A 14,219-nucleotide genomic window follows, 5' to 3' on the forward strand; every position below is an offset into this window, starting at 1 on the left:
TCCCCATATAAGATGTTTTACCCTCCTCTTCCCCTTTTAAAAATGTGCCGCAGTAACACGTTTACTCAGAGTACATCACCTTTCATCACCAGCAGTGAGGGACCGTTTACGTGCTGACGTCACTCATTTACCTCTCATCAGTTCGTTTAAGCTTTAAACCAGCTGACAACATTAACATATTAGAAACACACAATAAAATTAGCTTCTTCTACGTTGAATAAAATGCTATTATGGCTAGCGCGCTAATCGCAGTTAGCTTTTCACTTTAACACGTTAATGACGTGTTTTCAGTTCATCAAAGTTAGCTCCAACATGTTTGCCTGAAAATATCTTGTTCTGCGTTTACTTGTTCAAAAAGACACTCAGAGGAGTCGGCAGTTCATTGTTTCCGGTAAGTTTAGTTTTTAAAGTCTATTTCTTTGCTAGCCAAAATTAACATCCCTGTTAATATCACAGTTCAGGTGAAGATGCACCTTGCTAACCAAGCTAGCCAGCTAGTGCTAGCGTTAGCTGATAACTTAGCGATTGCTATGCTAACGGTACCTGGCCCCGCTGGGCTGATAACCAGTGTCAACCTGGGTAAGCCCGTGGAGGTGTTCAGTCAAAGCTCAATAAAAAGGTGAATTTAATCGACGTTAATCTAACCACGTTTGGTTTGTGTTTCTCCACGTGACCCAGTTTAATTGATCTGCGTCAGTTTAATGCGCAGCGTTAATGTCAGTTAATACATTGTCCATCAAGACGTCGCGATAGTTCAAGTTAAAATAACGTGACGTTTACAAAATATGTAGACAAATATTTGTCATATAGAAGATTGTTCATTTAATACTCAAACCAGTCCTCAACTGAAGAAGACATTCATGCACCTATCCTGACAGCTGATCGATATTTGTGATTAACTGTGATCCACCGCATCTTAACTCAAGTGTTTGTGTTTTATCGTCATTTGAAAGGTTTCCACACTGTGAAAACTGAGTGATCTGTGCCAACAGAAGGAGGAGCTCATGTACAGAGCAGCCCATTAGTTTCCATTCATCTGGTTGAAGGGAGACTGCATGGACATCCTTAGTTCTCTAATGTGCTGTGATGATGATGATGATGATGATGATGATGAAGGTAGAAAACCTCCCAGTTCATCTTCCTCTGATGAAATGACAGACTAACTGCTGATGAGTTAGTTTATTATTCTCTGTCTTCAGTATTCACAGGTTCAGTTTCTTACCTGCAACTTAATTTCTGCAGTTGTTGACAGGTGATGGTAGCAACACTTTTAAGAACAGAAGCTATAAATATTAAACTGTGATTAAGTGATGGATCATCTCTAGCACTGTCACCACCTCCACAGGTGAAAGTATTTACCAATTAACATCAGCTTGTTTTTTGATCCTTCATTGTCAGTGTTAGTATTTCTAGTATTTATGTTGTTGATTGAAGCTAACAAAGAAATAGTCACACAATGCTGTACGTGTTACTATTGTGAAAATTCATACCAGATGTATAAAAAACATCAGCAAAGTTAAAGCAAGAGCTTCATAAATAACTTTATTGGACATTATAAACTACATTCATTTAAACAATTTACAACACTGGAAACATGTATTATGTATTATTTAAATACTGTAGTGTACAATTTATAATCAACTGTAACTATTTAAAATCAAAAAATAGAAATATGAACTCTAATTTTTTAAACTATTGAGTTTGTTACAGCTACAGTGGAGTCCAAAGGTCATGTGACTGTATGTCTGACACTGGGCAGAGAGTGTAATACGACAGTGAGGGTGAAGGGAACAAGGAAGAGCACAGCTGATCAGACTGAACAATGTTATGGCCACAAGTGTTACATTAAAAAATACTATATTATCATGTAAGACACTGTGTGTATGTTTGGGAAGAAAAGATCTTCATGTGTGGACACTGCAGGTTGTTGAAGAAAATTCACTGAAGTCCTTAGTTTCAAGTTTGCTGTAGTGATGTAAGTTTATTGGTATCTCAGGATACGGTGAGCCAGCTGACACAGAGCGGGTCTGAGGCAGTAAACTGACCCAGAGTGAAGGGCAGGGGGACAGTTACACAGTTGAAGACAAAGGGATAGACAATTGTATTTGCATAGACCTGGGGTTACAGACATTTGGTCAGACAGGATAACAAGTTGGAAAGGAGGTTAGAAGCAAAAGGTAACGTTCTGTAGAGGTCTTGCAGTGTTACACCTAGGTTCAAGTTATCAAGGGGGTAGGAGGGGCTCTTAGGCCGGATCAGCATATCCACAGGTAGGGCAGGAAGAGCCCTTGGACTGAATCAACATATCTACAGGTAAGATGTAGTTAAGACGATGAAGCCTTGGTGATGTAAGAGGGAAGAAGGGGTGTTCTCCTTGATGAAACTCAGTAGGGTTATAGAGTTGTCAGCAAGTCACTGAATACACTGAAGACTGTGTATATTCTTCCTCAAGGTGGAGGTGGTGCAGGGCCTCCATCATCGCTGCAAGAGGTTGTAGGTGTCCCCAAAGATCCAGACCTTGCCTGGATAGAAAAAAAACATAATAGAGAGAAATCAGATCAATATCATATTGTAGAGTTTAGAGAAAAAGACAAAAGAAACAGCACTCTGATTATATGATCACAGATATCTGAAAATACATTATTCCCTCAGCTTAGTTGTAATAAAGAGTCTGCTGAACCGTTTTACATGAAATAACAATAGAATAGAAACTAATACTGAGTTTGGAGTCATTGTGCAGGTTCACATGTCATGATGGTTCTCAGCTCTCAGTCATGTTCTTTATTCTGACAGAGACACAATCATTCCAACAGATGTTTTGACTCCTGTCATCAATAATGAAATGAACTAGAGCTGAAAACTATCCGACTGACACTGAACCAAACTTAATATGAACAAACACGACACACACGTCCGCTGCTCTGCTCTTTACCAGCTCGTCCAGACACGACAGTTCACTGTAATAACGGGATCGTTTAGTGACCGTGACTTACCGACATTGACCCGCTGTCTCTGTTAACACTAAGGTCGGTGACGTCACCTTCGCTTTGCAGAACTCATTTTAAAACACGTTATAACATGTTTTCCCTCGGTCTGTGGTTTTAATACAAGCGGTTACACCTCACAGTTAGCTTACACACAGGAACTTCAGCTAATGTTACAAGCTTTCTCCTCATATATGTGATTTTGACCAAACGTGGACATGTTAGCAATTAGCTACTAAGATTATTTTAACACTAAGATATAAAGCTTACCTTGAACTATGAATGCTAACTGTGTTAGCAGCGACTTCGCACCGTGTATCAGGTGTAGGCGGCCGTGCAGAGCAAAGACTCTCTACAGCTGTTCTTGTTATTACAGCCTGTTGCTGCACAAAGCTCGGGCATTTCAACACTAACTGATGGATTACCTGTCCCTGTCGGAGCAGGGAGGAGGAGCCACCGACTCCACGGCTTCTCCTATTGGTGCAGCAATGACCCTGTCAGCCCTCACCACAGCTGCCGCTGTTTAAGCATCAGAGGAAGAGTTTAAGAGCCCGGCCGCACATCATTAGTGGCGGCTGACATGATCGGCAGCTCGCCTCTGTACCGCCTTTGTGAACATTTGTGTGTAATTTGTGATTTGGTTTGAGATGCTGGTAGTGATTGTTGGGGACTGGTCTAGGTTTAAAATTGTGATTGTGCATTACACCCTTAGAAAAAGACTGTTGGACACATTAGGAACAGGGCTGCTGCTTCTTGTGTTTTTGGGTTGGTTAGAATCGCAGTGTTAGGCTCTTTGTTGGCGCCTGTTCCCCTACTTCAGTTGTCCTCTTGCCTTGTTTGTATTTATGTTTACTTATTTACCCTCCTGGTTACGCAATAAATGAAATCAGTAAATTTTATTTGGCAATAACACCTGGTTTTATGTTGCTTCCCCTTTCCCCAGCTGGGTCATAACAAAGACTGCCAACATACGGTGACTGGTAAGACAGCTGTATATCACAGATTTTATGTAAGTATAAGGAAAAGCATGATTGTATTTTATATCCCATGCATAGATTTATATACTGTAAAAGTAAATCAAAATGTTTTGTATGCATCAAATGTGTCAATATCAGTCAAGTTAAGCTCAATGTCTTAGTTTTCACACTTGAGTTAAAACAAAGTCGGTTTGCAATGTGGACAATTAACATGTAGCTTTACTTTTTAAATGTCAGCTTTGGTGGTTGTGCTGTAAAGGTGCAATATAAGATGTGGCCAGAAATTTATTAAAAAAGACACTATCAACAGTGTGAAGCAGCCACAGTGACGATGTCATGATCAAGACCTCCATCTGTTGTATTTCAGAGTTATCTACTGAAATGCGCATGCGCACCAGCCGGCCCGACCTGTCCCCGTGTTGTAATACCACTTTGTGACACTAGACGCTGTGTGAGTCGGTGGCGCGTCAAGTCTGCTCTCAGTCCCACGAAGAAGAACAACTTCCGGCAGCGTTTGAAGTTAGCATCACAGAAACGCAGGAATGGCTGAACCTCCTAAAAGACGATATTCATCTGCATCCTGAAGGATCGCTCCCGACAAGAAACCACGTTCAACGGCAAAGAAAAGAAGCGACACGAGTAAATCTGGATGTGGCTTCCCGCCGCTGGAGAAGCTGCTGAGAGGAAAGAGATGCGGTTTGATGCCGAGCTCGCAACTTTCCTGTTAGCCTGGTGAGTAGCTTCAATGTTAGCTCTGAAGCTAAAAGTATAATCAGTGTAACGACTGACAAACATTTCAGGTGGTGATATTGACGTTGTGGACAGACGGTTTAGCGGTTAGTGGGATTGTGTCTGTTGCTCTCGGCTGTTAGTGACGTGTGCAGCTAGTGACGTCAGTAACTTCAGGCTCATCTTGTAACTGACTGTAACGTGAGATTGTATGGAGCCAGGAGACCGAGTGAATACACGTCGATCGGTTCACCATGTTGTAACCACTTTACATTACTGTTAGGAGATCAGCCATGATTGAAAGTGAACTAGGTCTTTACATTTCTCAGGAGATTTCAGCATCCCTCTGTCTTCATCAGGACCTGAGCCAGTACAGGTGCAATACCGCCTCCACCTGTCTCACCAACAGCTGAGAGTCCAGACACAGTGAGGAGGGTCCAGGTGAGTAACATGTCATCGTTCACTTTTAAAAGTAAGACTTGTCTGTACCACTAATTAAATCAGACCCACAGTGTAAACATGTTCATACTGCTTATTCTTAATAATGAATATACAACTGTCTATGTTTATGTATTTTACAGTATATCCATATTTGTATTACTCAATTTGTTGGTTATATAATAAGAACTTATATGATCTAAAGAAATTGTCCTATCACATGTTTGTCTGTCTCAGGAGCAGAAGTCCAGTCTAATCACCAATGATGGACCAGCACCTGCCTTTTCTTCTGCATTTGGCCTCATCAGTTATCAGCCACATTACTTCAACATGTTGAGGTATTATCCCTGCACATGACAGATATTGTCTATACTGTGATCTTTTGCATATTCCCCTAATCAATACCTTTTGTGCTTCTCGCCCAGCAGGAGTTTTGTCATTCTAAACACTAAACACTTTTGTACATAGTTGTGTAGTATGGGATTTTTTAATGAATCTCTTCTACAAATTCTTCATATGTAAATGTATCATTTGTTCAGATTTCTTCATGAAGTCTCGTTTTTATTACAGTATATGCTAAACAACCTTTAAAATGGATGATTGGTGCATCTTTTATGTTCTGAAGTCCTTAGAATTCTTGAAAAACATTTCATAATGAAAAGAGGAGCTGCTTGACATGTTTTTTTTTTTTTTTTTTTTTAAACTTTTTTTCCATAGGGTTGGCAGAATCCTCCTCAGGCTGGAACCATACCTTTGCAGCCCCCTGAAAGCAAGAAATGGTAAGTCATGCGCATGATTTAAACAACAAAATGTTACGATGAGTTAAAATGATTCTGTTAACATTTATAATGACGATGGATTTCACTGTAGTTTACAATGCAGGTCTGTTATGTGTTTTCAAATTACCCTCAATAATACGTCAAGTTTTGCATTTGTAAAAAGAAAAACAAGACTTTGTTAATGAAACCAAACAAATAACCAGTGGTGAAGTAATGCAGATACAATGTGAAAGACTGTTTGTGTAAAATTTTGCACTCAAGTTCCCACAGTGACAATGAAGTTACAAGTAGAATTTTGAGCCTATTTTTTTAACGGTTTATATTTTGTGTAATTGCATTTCCACACACAGTTGACAAGATGAGTTAAAATGATATTCTGTTTTACATTTAAGTCGTGGTCATATCGAATGCATCAGAAAACAATGTGGATGTGATTGATATTTGGCTTGAATATTACAATTAAAATACTTGTTTGGAAACTTGCTGTCTCTGATTTGTTAAGGAACTTATTTTGATGTGAGGAATTACTCGGTAACAACTGTTTATCAATTCACCAACCAAAACTCTACAAATAGTAATATACCAGTTAAATCACAACCAGGTAAGGTGTAACATAGTCTGCTTTATGCTGAGAGATGTGTATTAGTTAGTAGGCGTTTTAAAACAAAACTGTTGTTGGCTGTAACTGTGTACCTAGGGTCAAAATGATTTTGAGCTTATAAAGTGATGTTCACAAATTCCAATGTTTGTAGTTGTAAATCAACCTTTTGTAAACCTGTAAAATAAATCTGCAGGAGAAATTCAAGTTTGCGTTTGAAACAATTGCACTTGTGTTGAAGAGATTTGTAGTTGACAGTCTGAATTAAAACTGTAAAAGAAGAAATGGATTTCTCAACATCTGTGTTGTGACACTGAGCAGAAAACAGAAACTCTGGTCAAAAGTTCCCACAGTGACACTGAAGTGACAAGGATCAAAATTCTTGCTAGCATGAGCTTTTTTTTTTTTTTTTTTTTTTTTTTTTTTTTTTTTTTACATTTTGATGCTTTACTTTGACATTTAAAATTTTTTTTATTTTTTTTAACATTTTGATGCTTTACTATGACTCTTAAATGTTTGGGTTTTTTGATGCTTTACTGTACTGACACTACTACTTTACTTTTTTTTTTTTTTTTTCTTTTTTACATTTGTGATGCTTTACTATGACATTTAAATTTGTTTTTCTTTTACATTTTTGATTCTTTACTACAGTATGACATTTTAATTTTTTTTTTTTTTTTTAATTTTTGATTTACTGTGACATTTAAATTTTTTTTTACATTTTATGCTTTACTTTATGACATTAAAATATTTTTTTTACATTTTTATGCTTTACTTTACTATGACATATTTTTTTTTTTTTTTTGTTTTTTTTACATTTTTGATTCTTTACTATGATTTTTTTTTTTTATTTTTTTTTTTTACATTTTTGATTCTTTACTATGATTTAAATTTTTTTTTTTTTTTTTTTTTTTTTTTTTTTTTTTTACATTTTTGATTCTTTACTATGATTTAAAATTTTTTTTTTTTTAAAACATTTGATGCTTTGCTTTACTATGACTTTTTTTTTTTTTTTTTTTTTTATATAAACATTTTTGATGCTTTACTATGACTTTTAAATGTTTGGGTTTTTTTAACATTTCATGCTTTGCTTTACTATGACTTTTTTTTTTTTTTTTTTTTTTTCTTTTTTTTTTTTTACATTTTGATGCTTAACTTTACTATGACATTTTAATTATTTATTTATTTATTTATTTTAACTTTTGATGCTTTGCTTTACTATGACATTTACATTTTTTTTATTTTTACATTTTTCATGCTTTACTTTACTATGACATTTAAATTTTTTTTTTTTATTTTTTTACATTTTTGATGATTATAACTGACAACTAATGAAAATCCGAAATTAGGTATCTCAGAAAATTAGAATATTAAGACAATACAAAAAAAGGATTTTTAGAAATGTTGGCCAACTGAAAAGTATGAGCATGTACAGCACTCAATACTTAGTCTGGGCTCCTTTTGCCTGAATTACTGCAGCAATGCGGCGTGGCATGGAGTCGATCAGTCTGTGGCACTGCTCAGGTGTTATGAGAGCCCGGGTTGCTCTGATAGTGGCCTTCAGCTCTTCTGCATTGTTCGGTCTGGCATATTATGACATTTCTGGTGCTTCACTGGTACTTCAGGACTGACACATGGGGCGCCTGATTAGACCACTACGCCACACGACGCCCCATTTTTATGATAATGTGATGCCTTACTAATCGGACAGTCCCACTGTAATGACTTTATCTGTACTAAGAACTAACTCAGATTAAGTAACTAATTATTAGTAGACGTGTTTTTTGTGTTTTCCAGCTTCGGTGTGAAAGACTAAGAGTAAAGCTCTCAAATTAGTTATAACTAAGTTTAGGGACGATTAATAAGCTGGAGAGATGAACCCACAGAAAGTCATCAGCTGAATCTGCAGCTCCCCACAGCTCTGAGGAGATTTATAGTGAGTTTCAGATCATCGTCCGGCTGCTGCAACATTTCGGTTTAGCCCTTTCACCTCTCTCATGCTGTTGTTTTTGACAGCAGCAGGCAGCTGTTTCCACTGAAAGATCCCTCTGCCCAGCAGCAAACAGCAGACAGACACAGGCCAGGTTTCCATTCAGATGTAGCAGCAATTATAACTGAATTCTGTGGGAATCAGGAAAAACTTTATTGATCCCTGCAGGGAATTGATTTGTTACTTAACATTCAGTAAAGAGGAAGTATAAAATAGTAACTATAATAGATGCAAAAAGTAAAAACAATGTAATAATAAATGCAAATGATGATACATTTATTTCCTTTCAATGCACTCAAGGACAAAGACAAGCCATAAAATACAGCATAAATTAGATTGCATGAAATTAATATGGTTGCACTGAACGCGCGTGTTGGAGGTGTTTGGTTGTGAAGTGAGAAGCAGAATCTTGAAATCAATACGATGTTTAATAGGGAGCAAGTGCAGCTGCTGGAGGACAATATGTATGTTCCATTGAAGAGGATCTGCTTAATGATTCAGGCTGTCGCTTCTGAACCAGCTGAAGTTTATGGACGTGTTTATGAGGAAGACGAGAGAGGACAGAGTTACAATAATCAATGCGAGTTGCGATAGATAAGTAGGAGGCATTGTCCATGATTGTCAGCAGTTTATCACAGCATGCGTGTACATTAACTGCAATATGCAAATGTAAAGTGAATAAAAAGGTGCAATGTGGGTCGACAGTAGATGAAGTTTAATGGTGGAGGAAGAGGAGGAGTTGTGTAGATGAAGTTGGGTTGCGTTCAGTGGACGGACTGAACGTGCTCCTCTGATTGAACCGGAACTCTGTGCAGAGGTTTGGCAGATGTCTTCCATGATGACAGTTTTGACAACATCTTCCTCTCCACAGCTCCATGCAGAGGATCCAGCTCGTCCCCCCCAGGACTGAACCGCCCCTCAGGCTTCTGTTGCTGTTTACCAACCTCGCCGTGGTGCCAGATGTAAAGTGATCAGGGGATCAGCAAAGTAAGCAGGGTTCATCTTCTGGGGTCCACTAACATCAAAACAACTAACACTGTCGATTCTAGAAAATAAGAGGCACAGATACAGACCTGCAGTGGCCTGAGCCAGAGCTTTCCTTCAGCTGTGGCAGTTGATCCCCTTTTACTTCTGATGTTATTCAAACATTTCCAGGAAAATGACCTTTCCTGGTGATTTAATACACTTTTCTGCAGTGGAGGAGGACTGTTCAGGGCAGGATAAAGAGCCATTCATCTGACTAGAAAAATCAGATTTCACCTTTTGACTGAACAGAGAAGTACTACATGTTCTTGGCATAAAGTCGTTTTAATAAATCAGTGTTACAGAATGAAGCACTGAAAAACACACTGTGAAGGATTTACAGACCGAGCAGAAATAACTACAAATTGTCAGAGTGCTTGTGAAAACTTTTTTATTCACCCACAATACGCCACGTTCCCTGCTAATTACACAGTTTAATTCATTCTCACCAGCAGCGGTTTGGTGGTTGATTCTCTCTAAACGGTTAAAGGGCAATGCAACTAAATTTGACTTGAAAACTAAACCTCAATCCACCGAGACAACACCATCTCCAGTAACTTCATTATCGAAAATACGAATTTCTACTCCTCCTCCAGAGTTTGCAGCACCTGGGATTTTGCAGTTCATTGAAAGTGATTTTTCCAGCCAGGAGACAGTTTACAGGGGAGATGGGTCAATGGGTAATTTAGATTTGAGAGCTAAAGAAGCTGATCTTCTTATGTAATGCTCCTAATGTTCCCCGCGCTGCTTCACAGAGATCCTGTTCCCAAATTTAGACCGATCCATCCGAAGCCTCAGATACAAGAAAAATAAAATAATGAGTGTGATCAGGTTGCCAGGCAGTGGCTTCGACAAACAGAGTCTGACTCTGTAATATTGCTGCTGTTGTCTCCAAAGATAACACTTTAAAGCTACCGTGCTTCTCTGTGCTATTGATTTTCTTTTTTTAATTCAACCAAGAAACATCAAAAACACATCAGATTGATTTGATAACCTGTTATTGTTCAAGTGTTTTAATCGCTCAGCCTTCAGCTCCACTTGATTTCTCTGAGCGGCTCTGAAAACACCAGGCAAACAGTTCTTTCTTTATCTTCACTGGTTGTTTATCTCAAATACAGTAAGCTCTATAATTATTGTGTCCTCTCTGCCGCCGTGTGAACTTTTATTATTACTGTTATTATTATGATAAATATAACTAATTCTGAAGATTTGGCAAATATTACAGATTCACAGTCAGAGTTGTGATGAACTGGTGATGTAATAAATGAGTTATTAATCTTTATCAAAAGAATAGAGAATTTACGCACCAGCTTATCTTGTACAAACTCTGTAATCATCAAACCAGCTGCAGCTGTCGCTCATAAAAATAATGTGCCATGAATTTCTAATGATATGAGGGTCACACAGGGTTTGAAGTTATCAATCACAAACTAATTAAATTGTTTAATTAAAAAAATTGTATGAAAAAAGTGTCATGGCAGTAACTGCATCCATGTTCACCAGCAACACAACAGAAGTGTTTCCAGGGGACACTGAAAAGTGATGAACAGTTTCCTGTCTCACCTGTTTGTTTGTGGATTCCTTGTCTCTTGTGCTCATTGTGTGTGTGCTTGTACTAGTGTGAGAAAATCATATATATAATAATGAAAAAAAAGAAATTGTGTTGGTTACAGCTGCTTAAGCATCGACTTTCATATCAAACTGTCCTGAACCTCCAGACATGTCGCAGCCGTCGTGTCTGTTGTGCAGTCGGTGCTGCTTTACAACCACACCAGCCAATATTTAGATGTTTCCCAGCAAAGTTACACTGACGTCTGAGGGCACGGGGATTTATTTGGGGCATGAAAACAATGATGATTTCAGCGCGGACAGACCCGTGCGCTCAGATGTATTACATCAACATTGCAGCAGTGTTTGCATCAGCCTGCAGAGATCACACAGCCGCCTCTACCGTCACACACGCTCCAAAAATACAGACATTTCACACATTATCCACCGGGAATTTATATCAGGTAGAATTTAATAATGTGTCACATAACCAGCTGTGGCTTGTGTCTGCTGCTGCGCTGACGGCCTTCACCACAAAATACACATCCTGTGCCTCTAACTGAAAGCATCTGGTCTGGTGCAAGACAAAAAACACCTCAAAAAGAAACATGCTGAAGTCTTTGTTTTCCTGCTTTAACACACACACACACACACACACACACACACACACACACACACACACACACACACACACACAAACACACACACCACTGAGACTTCAGCTTCTCATTAAGTCCTCGCTCAGTACGAGGAGACACAGTAAGATGTGACACACAGCGTGGCGGCCTGTAGATGCAGGAAACCTCTGCTCCGAGTTGTGTTGTCACTGAAATGAAGGAACCTGCAGAGCGAACATGAATTCTGATATAACATCTGCCACTAGCTGGAGTCCTGAGCAGGTCGTCTTCAAAGGAGGCAAATGTCCGAATAAAAAAAACAACCATTTAGCGTGAATAAGAGAGAGCGCGGTCCCTGGAGCCGTATTGATTCCAGAGCCAGTCGAGACGTAAATGTCGCTCTCTGGCTGTGTGCAAACATTTTATCAGTAAAGAGCTTGTTACAGTATCGACGGGGGTTCATCCCCCACAGTCTGACACAAACCAGATCAGGCCAAAAGCAGAAATAACTTTATGTCTCCCATTTGCCAAGATTTATGTTGGCTGGAACATGTAAGAAATCGGTCTTCATGTCCGAGCCGGAGAAACTATTACAACATCAGTTTGACCTTTTCTTCTATTTTCAGAATATTTGTTGTGATGAAGTCTCTGTCTTCCACCTCAGAGAGAAGCCCATTCTTCACATTCAGGTCTTGAGTAAGATACTAACCTCACAGTATCACTGAGTTCGTCCTTCTGCACAGGGTTTAAAACATAAAGAACAGAATGTAGTAAGCTAAAATACAAACGATCGAAAATATAATCAGATATTTAAGTGAGTTTTGTCCATAAGTAAATTTTATTTCAGCAGAACATTATGATGTCACAGTGAAGTTGACCTTTGACCTTTTAGATATAAAATGTCATCACTTCATTTTATCCTTATAGACATTTGAGTCAATTTGTGTCGTGATGATTATTGAATGAATTTGTGAGTTATGGCCAAAAATGTATTTTGTGAGGTCACAGTGACCTTTGACCTTTGACCTTTGACCAACGAAATCTGTCCAGTTCATCCTTGAGTCTGACTGAACATTTGAGTCAAATTAGTAGAAATTCCCTCAAAGCGTTACTGAGATATTGCGTTCACAAGGCGAATACCATGTTTTGTGAGGTCACCGCGACTTTGACCTTTGACCCCCAAAATCTAATCAGTTCATACTTGAGTCCTGGTGAATGTTTGTGCCAAACTTGAAGAAGTTCTGTCGAGGCGTTAATGAGATATCGCATTCACGAGAGCGGGACGGACACGCCGGTTACAGATCAATAAACCTTCTCATGACTCCGTGTGTGATGGATCTGCAGCCGCAGGGACGGACTCAGGCTCCTCTTTAACTCCGACACACTGTCTTTCACCACAAATTGATCCGTCTCCACCTCCACCTGTAATCCCCCCGAGCAGAGAGAGCTTCGTAATGTCATCGCCGTCTGCTCTGACACTCAGTCACAACAGCCCCAACTGGTGTCACCGGCTGAACGACTGTTTCTCAGAGCAAATAGCAATGTCATAACTAAATTGGTTTATTACTCAGGCCATGATGAAAATCAGACCTGATCAAAGTGCGAGCAAATCTGCCTTTTCATATCGTCCTGCAGTCTGAGCCGCCGCCGCCGCCGCCGACCTGCACACGGTCCACTGACACACACAACAACAGACGGCTGCTGACACCAAGTACAAACACAGTGATCCCATTAGGACTGAAGGAAGGCGGCCTGTTCAGGTGGGTCACTGCGGAGCTTTATGAGATGAAGAGGCGCTTCGTGTCGGCCTGAGTCACCGTCTCCCTGCGGAGCGAGACATCAGTCTGAATATTTTGGCAGCATAATCTAATCTGTTCAACTTCAGCCCCGTCTGCCGCTGGCCTTTAACAGCACGTCCAATTAGATCGCAGCTGACCGAGGGAAGCGCCGCCGAGTCTCCAGATATGTTCAAAATAAAGACAGTTTTTTTTATTTGTAAAATATAGAAATGATCATGAAGACATGCTGAGGCTGAGCTGGATCACGTCATGGTGAAGTGATATTTCAATCAGGAGAGATTTCATTCTGATAAATAAATACACCTTTATCACCATGTGGAAACAGGAAAGGAAAAGTGGGATGTGAGATCGTGATGTCATCATATTTAAAAGGAAGTGAGGCTGTGCGACGTATAGGACCCCCCCCCCCCCCCCCCCCCCCCCTTCTTCTTACGGATCAACACTGGAAACGTCAGATAAGGAACCTTGAAAAGTTTTACTGACACCGGTATAAATGAGTTTTTAGATCTGTGTAGTCGGCTACAGGAACTCTGATCCACTGAACCTTAAAGTAAAACTGTGTAAAAGAGTAAAATACGGGACCTTTAAGTTAAAGAAGTGACGTTCCTCCAACAGTGTTTGTGCAGAGAGGACACATCAACTCGTGCCAACACATTTTCCTGGAGATGATTTCTAAACTGTGCTCAGGGGTTATTAATGTGCCTCTTGAAATTTTAAACTATTCATGCTCTTGCAAA

The 14,219-nt window shown here is 39.2% G+C and overlaps 1 long non-coding RNA gene across 4 annotated transcripts; it reads left to right on the plus strand.

Annotated features, from left to right (window-relative positions):
- Positions 1-3,615: 3,615 nt before the first annotated feature.
- On the plus strand, positions 3,616-11,689 carry LOC130170464 (uncharacterized). Of its 4 annotated transcripts, none has more exons than XR_008827996.1 (5): positions 3,616-4,693; positions 5,020-5,131; positions 5,366-5,466; positions 5,846-5,907; positions 9,367-11,689. It is a non-coding gene; the product is annotated as an uncharacterized LOC130170464 (long non-coding RNA). The 4 variants fall into 4 exon arrangements; XR_008827995.1 differs by lacking the exon at positions 9,367-11,689 and having other exon boundaries at positions 3,616-3,993; positions 4,329-4,693; positions 5,846-6,948; XR_008827993.1 differs by lacking the exon at positions 9,367-11,689 and having other exon boundaries at positions 5,846-6,948.
- The last annotated feature ends 2,530 nt before the right edge of the window (positions 11,690-14,219 follow it).

This window comes from Seriola aureovittata, chromosome 6 (genome assembly GCF_021018895.1).
Source record: "Seriola aureovittata isolate HTS-2021-v1 ecotype China chromosome 6, ASM2101889v1, whole genome shotgun sequence".
Classification (NCBI taxonomy): Eukaryota; Metazoa; Chordata; class Actinopteri; order Carangiformes; family Carangidae; genus Seriola; species Seriola aureovittata.